The sequence below is a fragment of the Sapajus apella genome, unplaced genomic scaffold (genome assembly GCF_009761245.1).
Source record: "Sapajus apella isolate SASKATOON/1434 unplaced genomic scaffold, GSC_monkey_1.0 scaffold18, whole genome shotgun sequence".
In the NCBI taxonomy this organism is placed as follows: Eukaryota; Metazoa; Chordata; class Mammalia; order Primates; family Cebidae; genus Sapajus; species Sapajus apella.
Window position 1 is genome coordinate 2,781,804 of NW_022436958.1, and position 7,763 is coordinate 2,789,566.

Below are 7,763 nucleotides of genomic sequence, written 5' to 3' on the forward strand. Positions count from 1 at the left end.
ATTCTGTGTCAAATAAAGTCCAGTTGGATTCCAAAAAAAAAGGAAATTTCACTGGGCACGGTGGCTCATTTCCCAGCACTTTGGGAAGCCGAGGCGGGCAGATCACTTGAGGTGTCAGGAGTTCAAGACCAGCCTGGCCAACATGCTAAAACCTTGTCTGTACTAAAAATACAAAAGTTAGCCGGGCATGGTGGCATGTGCCTGTAATCCCAGCTACTCAGGAAGCTAAGGCAGGATAATCCCATGAACCCAGGAGGTGGAGGTTGCAGTGAGCCAAGATCACACCTTGGCACTCCAGCCTAGGTAACACAGTGAGACTCTGCCTCAAAAAAATAAAAAGGAAAAGTAATTGTGCACATGTACCACATTTTCAAAATTCATTTATTCCTTGTTGGACATTTGTATTGTCCATCAGTGGATGGATTATTAGCTAGTAACCTTTGGCTGTTGTGAATAATGCTGCGATGAACATTTGTGTCTCAGTCATTTGAACACTTGTTTCCAATCTTTTTTTTTTTCTTTAAATTAAATTATGGCCATTCTGGTCGATTTTTTTTTTTTTGTCTCTTTCAACATTTTTACTGTGATCCATGTGTTTGTGGATTTCTTTGCATTTAACCTACTTGGAGTTCATTGAACTCCTTAAATGTATATGTTGCTGCTTTTCAATAAACTTGGGAAGTTTTCAGCCATTATTTCTTTAGTTATTTTTTTCTACTTCTTTTGTCTTTCCTCTCTTTCTGGTACTCCTGTTACATATGTGTCAGTGTGCTTAAAATAATGTCCTACAATTCTCTGAAGCTGTTCATTTTTCTTTATATTTTTCTATCTGGATTATATAGTCTCTATTGATTTGTCTGTAAGTTCACTAATTCTCCTATTAGTTCATATCAACTGTTGACCTCCTCTAGTGAATTTTCATTTCAGTTATATTGTTCAGCTCCAGAATTTTTATTTGGTTCTTTATTTAAAAAATAAATTTTACCTTTTTGTTGATATTCTTTTTTTTTTTTGTGACATTGTCATCATACCTTCCTCTACCTTAATTCCTTTAGTTTTTAAACATACTTATTAATGGCTATTTTGAAGGCTTTGTCTGTTAGATCCAACATGTAAGTGTTATTTCTGTTATCTGCTGTTTTCCCCCAGTATATGGATCATACTTTCTGTTTTATCATGCCTTATAATTTTCTATTAAAAGCTGGAAATTTTATGTAGTATATTGAGAAATTCTTGGAGCTGGTTTCTTTCTTCCAGTGCAAACAGTTACTTCTTGCTTATTTTGTTTATGGACTGTTTTAGTGGAGTCTATTTAGTGCCTACCCATAGCCTGCCTCAACTTGTCTCTCTCTCTCTCTCTCTCTCTCTCTCTCACACACACACACACACACACACACACACACACACACACACGCAGTGTGGAGCCTCTAATGTTGCATCTTAGAGGAAGCTGCCTTGGGTATTTCCACAGTTACCCTGGGGTGACAGTGGTTGGACAGGGCTCCCTTTTTGCCTGCTCACACATAAATCTGTTAAAGTCCGTTAATCTAGTGCTAATTGCGCTTTTGTTTTCAACAGTGCCCTGGGGCATATGTTGTTCTACAGCGGAATCAAGTTTGTTCTACAGACTAATCAAACTTGGTTTCCTTTGAAGAAATAGTTCCCTTAGTCAGTGCTTGAAATTTCTTCTGACCGCAGGTGGGCTCCTCCCAGCTGTCTCCTTTCCTGGTTTTCTGTAGAAAACCAACTGTCCCGTAGTTTAGCCTTTATATCCATTGACTTCTCCAATCTCTTTTCATTTGCCTCTCACAGCTTCTCCTATTTTTCAGATCATGCTTGCCTGTTTCTTTACAAATGAACTTGGTTTCTCTGGGAAGAGAGTAAAAGCATTCTGCTTTATGGTTCACTTCTCTCCACAGGAAAAAAATCTCCAAGCCCAGGCACTGGAGTAAGGAGTAAGGGAAAATGGTGCATTTCTTACCCAGTAATATCTCTACTGTAGGAGCTGAGCTGGAGGGAGGCAGTAACCCCAATTCTACTTATCTTCAAACTCCCAGTGTAGAACCCACAGCTTACGAGCCAAGACAACAGTGATTGGTTCTCTCAAAAGCATCATGCCCAAAGTAGAGCCTCCACCCTTTCAGCAGGGACTTTCCTTTTGGCTACATTCACTCGGAATATCAACATTAGGTAGCTAGAGGCAGGATTAGAAATGTTGACCCCCTTCCCGTGCCAGGAAGACTTTGACTGGACCTGTTGGAAGAGGGAACCCACTGCTTGAGGCTACACCAGTATAGAATGGAGTTTCTGACTCCTTGAGTTGGAACAGGGCAGGTCCTGATTCAGAGACCACAGACTCTCACATTTCTTATAGTCTCTACTAAATTTTCTTAAATAAATGTTTCTTCATTTGTTCTGTGCTTCCAGCACCGTTTTTATATTTTTCACTAAGTTTGCTTGGGACTGTGTCCATGGAGCTCTTCAAGTTGTCATGATGAAAGTTTTCTTCATTAGTGGTTCAGTCTCTACTGGTTATGGAACTGTTCACGTTTTCTGTTTCTTCTTGAGTCAGTTTTGGTAGTTCCACATTTGTGAATTTTTAAATGTTTTCTTCTGTTTCTGATTTATAGTTTCATTCCACTGCAATCAGAGAAGGCACTTTGTGTAATTTAAAATATGTTAGGCCAACAAACATATGAAAAAATGCTCATCATCACTGGTCATCAGAGAAATGCAAATCAAAACTACATTGAGATACCATCTCAAGCCAGTTAGAGTGGCGATCATTAAAAAATCTTGAGACAACAGATGCTGGAGAGGATGTGGAGAAATAGGAACACTTTTACAGTTGGTGGGAGTGCAAATTAAAGACAGTATGGCGATTCCTCAAGGACCTAGAAATAGAAATTCCATTTGATCCAGCAATCCCGTTACTAGGTATATATCCAAAGAATTATAAATCGTTCTACTATAAGGACACATGCACATGGATGTTCATTGCAGCACTGTTTACAATAGCGGACCTGGAACCAACTCAAATGCCCATCGATGATAGACTGGACAGGGAAAATGTGGCACATATACACCATGGAATATTATGCAGCCATAAAAAATGATGAGTTCATGTCCTTTGTAGGGACATGGATGAACCTGGAAACCATCATTCTCAGCAAACTGACACAAGAGCAGAAAATCAAACACCACATGTTCTCACTCATAGGTGGGTGTTGAACAATGAGAACACATGGACACAGGGAGGGTAGCACTACACACTGGGGTCTTTGGGGGAAATGGGGAGAGATAGCATGGGGAGAAATGCCAGATATAGGTGATGGGGAGGAAGGCAGCAGATCACACTGCCACGTGTGTGCCTATGCAACAGTCTTGGATGTTCTTCACATGTACCCCAAAACCAAAAATGCAATAAAAAAAATAAATTTAAAAAAATAAAAATAAAATAAATAAAATAAAATATGTTGAGACTTGTTTTGTGGCCTAGGTAGCATATGGTCTATCCTTGAGAATGTTCCATATGCACTTGAAAAGAAGGTATGTTCTGCTGTTGATGGGTGAAATGGCTATTAGGTCTAGTTGTTTTATACTGCTGTACAAGTCTTCTGTCTCTTTCTTGATCTTCCTGGTTCTTCTGTGCATTATTGCATGTTGGGTATAGCTGTCTCCAGCTAGTATTGTAGAATTGTTTACTTTGTCTTCAGTTCTGTTAGTTTTTGCTTGATATAGTTTGGGGCTCCATTATTTGCTGTATATATATTTGTAGTTGTCATACCTTCTTGATGAATTGACCCTTTTTCAATATATAATATCCTTTGTCTCTCATAGCAATTTTTCACTTAAAGTCTGTTTTGTCTTGTGGTAGCATAGCTACCCAGCTCTCTTCTGCATGGAATATCTTTCTTCATCCTTTCATTTTCTTTTTTTTTTCTTTTTCTTTTTTCCACCACCTGTCAGCAGGAACATCTATTTACTTTCAACCTATTTTTGATTTTCATAAGAACCTTTAAAAATACTCTTCCAGTCTTTGCAGATTGCCTGTTTATTGGATCACTTCTTCAGTGTTTAGCCAGTCCATTTACAACTCTGCCTTAGTCTTCACTTTCTGTTGGCTCAGCGCTGTCAGCCAGCTTAGGACCCTCTTACCTCTTTTTAAGCATGTGTTTGCCCCGGGCATACCCTTGGCTTTCTAGATTTCCTGGTGTATGTGGGAGCTTTTCAAAGCTTTTATTCCCCAGCTTCTTCCTTCCCACACTTTTTTGCCTGGCTGTTGCTTGTGCCAACTCTCCTTGCTCTAGGTGGCTGTAACTAATACATTTGCCTCTTAATGCTTTTGGTAAGTGCCAGATCCCAGGATGCTATCCCCTACCTTGGGAAAGCTCCAAGGCAGGTGAAACTGGCCCCTAATTCAGGGAATTGCCAGACTGGTCAGAGTACATAATGGCAATATTTTTCAGAATAAGGTCCATATTGCTCCCTTTGGTACCAGCACCCTATACCAGGAATAAGGTCAGATGACTTTATACCAGCATCCTATATCAGGATTGAGGGCTGATGACTTGAGCGGACCACCAAACTTGGGGAGGGGGGCCATAGTAAGCAAGTGTATTAAAATGCCACAGCCCTTTCTCACTGAAATTCAGTAGCTTCTTTCTTCATCAAGCATTCCCTTACCTGTTAAGTTTTTTACACAGTTCCAGAGTTTCAAACAAGTTGATTCTGATTGTTTCGCCAGCTATTAATTGCTTTTGTAGAGAGCTGGAGTTTTGGAGCGCTCTACCATTTTGTGACATCAGTATGTATATACATTATTACATATCTATGAATTTCTACCTATATAGTTGAGGGATTCATAGATATTTTAAAGAATGTCAAGAAATTTATTGGTATGATAATCAGCAATTCAGGATATAGGTTACTTCTGGTAAAGAGAGGAAACGTGGTGGTGGTAGGGATGCACCAGGATGGTGGGTACGTGATTGTTTGATGTGTGATTCTTTTTATGTTTTCCGAATATTTGAAATTTTTATATAAAGTTAGGTAGTTGTGTGTATCTATATGACATATATATAACATTGTGACACTGAAGCATTTTGTTGAAGTAGAAGGTCTTGTATATGTTTATTCCAATAACAGATCTTGCTTTCCCTTTAATAAGTAGGAAATATCACACTTTAAATGCTTAAGACAAGTTCATAAAATAGAATAAGGAAGAATCTTTTACTTTTTTCTTGATGTATATAGATTGATTGTGTTGTGTTATTCTCTGGATCTTACTTTTATTGTACTCTGTCTGCAAGCTTGCAAGCTTTTTCTGTAAGAACAAGAATTGGAAGACCTGAATGTTAGTAGCTAGTTGATAGTCTACTGTTTTTATTTGTATTTTTCTTTTTATGAAGAGGAGGAAATTAATAGAATCCTGGAAATAGCACTGAAGTGGACTTTGGAAGATCTTTGTCTTTGTTCTAATATTCATCTAACAGTGTAAATTTAGACAGTTCTTATTTTCTGTGCTAGTTAATTTCTTTGTCTTGGTCCTCATCTGTAAAATAAGAATTGGACCAGATAGGTAAGGCCTATTTCACGTTGTAAAATCTGGAAGGACATCATGAGCTATGTAAAGAGAATTGACTTTGGAGCCAGGCAAATTTGTGTTCAACCACTTTCTAATTACTTAAAGTCTAAAGTCAGCTTTCAAACTCTTTTCTCATCATTAAGATGGGATTTTAACACCCATCTAACAGAGTTACTGAAGAATAAACAACATATATAATATCTCGTAAAGTGCTCACATATATAATAGTCTGTTCACTCAGATTCTCTATACCCTCATCTTGTAACTACATCCTTTGAAGGAGTAACTGAAGAGAAAACAAATAGCAATTCTTGTAACCTTTTATGTGACTTTTTTTTTTTTTTTTTTTTTTTTGAGAGGAAGTCTCACTCTGTCGCCCAGGCTGGAGTGCTGTGGTGCAGTCTTCTTGGCTCGTTGCAACCTCCACCTCCCAGGTTCAAACGATTCTCCTGCCTCAGCCTCCCAAGTAGCTGGGATTATAGGCACCCACCCCAATGCCCGGCTCATTTTTGTATTTTTAGTAGAGATGGGTTTCACCATGTTTGCCAGGCTGATCTGAACTCCTGGGCTCAAGTGATCCACCCACCTCGGCCTCCCAAAGTGCTGGGATTACAGGCATGAGCCACCACACCCGGCTGTAGTTGGCTTTTATATATGAATTGTATTTGAAGTATATATGAAATATATACTTCAAAGATCATAACTTTTCTAGAGATATTGAAGAACTTTGTCTTTACCCTCCAGGGTTTTTAAAACTTTTTTATTTATGTATTATGTTAGTATTAAATTATAATAGTATCTTTTTATAAAAGCTTAAAGATTCAGGTTAACGTTTTCTTTGATTTACCCTCTCTTTTTACCTTCTACCCTAGTATCTATTTCTTAAATAGTAACATACATACAAGATATTACATATTTTCTATGGTCCATATGAGTTTGAAAATAACTATGTTTTCCAATACTTTTTAAAATAATTATTTGTATTTCTATGTTAATTAAAATATAATACATTTATAAAATATAAATAAATAAAAAGAAAAAAACACATCACCCAGAGATAGCCTTTTAATATTTAGATGTATTTAACATTTTCACTGAAATGCCAAAGTGCAACTCAGTGCGTCCACCTGCCAGTCTGTTTTTCTCTATGCACCAATACCTCTGTATACTATTTATATTTATAAAAGCAATGTCCTGTTAGGCATACTGTTTGATTTTTTTTTTTAGATATGCAACATATCCTGAACACTCTTCTCTGTCATTAAGAAAATTTAATACAATCTTAATAGTTGCACGTTTTCCATTTATAAGTATTACAAAAATATACTGTGCTCAAAAATTATCTTTTTCACAGTTGTAATCATTTTCCTAGGATGTATTTATAGGATGAATCTAACAGAATTTCTTTTGATATTAATTATAAAATTGATCTATAGCAAAGCCTTATCTCCAGTGTAGTGATGTCTGCTTCTCTGCAATTTGGCTGGCTGTAGGCTTTGACAGTTTAAAATAATCTTTGACAATGCAATAGGTGGAAAATGTTATGGGTTGTTTTTGCATTTCATTGATTATAAGTGAGGATAAACTTTTTGGGGGGAGTAATTCTTGTGTGAAATGCTTCCTCATCTCATCATATTTCTTTTCCTTCGCTCATCTTTTGGATTGTTCCTAGTTTGATAGTTAAAAAGTGGTGTTTTAATTTAGTTTAAATTTTTACTTTTTTTATTATACATTTCTTTCCTCTGAATTATTTGCTTAATTTTTTTCTTATTTGTAGAAATTTTATATATATTAGTGAAATTAGTTTTACGTGCTATATGTATTTCAGATATTTTTCTTGATCTATGGTTTTTGAAATTGGTCATAATGGTTTATCAGATTCCTTTATAGTCACTGGCAAAAGTATTGACCAGAATATAGCCCTCTCATATAGTACTAGAGATTTTTCTAACAGATAAGTCAGTAACATTACTCTTTCAGTATATTTATTTAATTAACTATGAATTTGCCTAAAATAAATACTCAACTTTTATTTTTACTCCTTTTTCTACTCCCAACTCTGTAGAAAACAAAAGTGGTATGTCTTGGAGAATGTTCCACATGTACCTGAAAAGAATGTTGTGTTCTACTGTTGGTGGGTGAAATAGCTAGTAGGCCTAGTTGTTTTATACTGCTG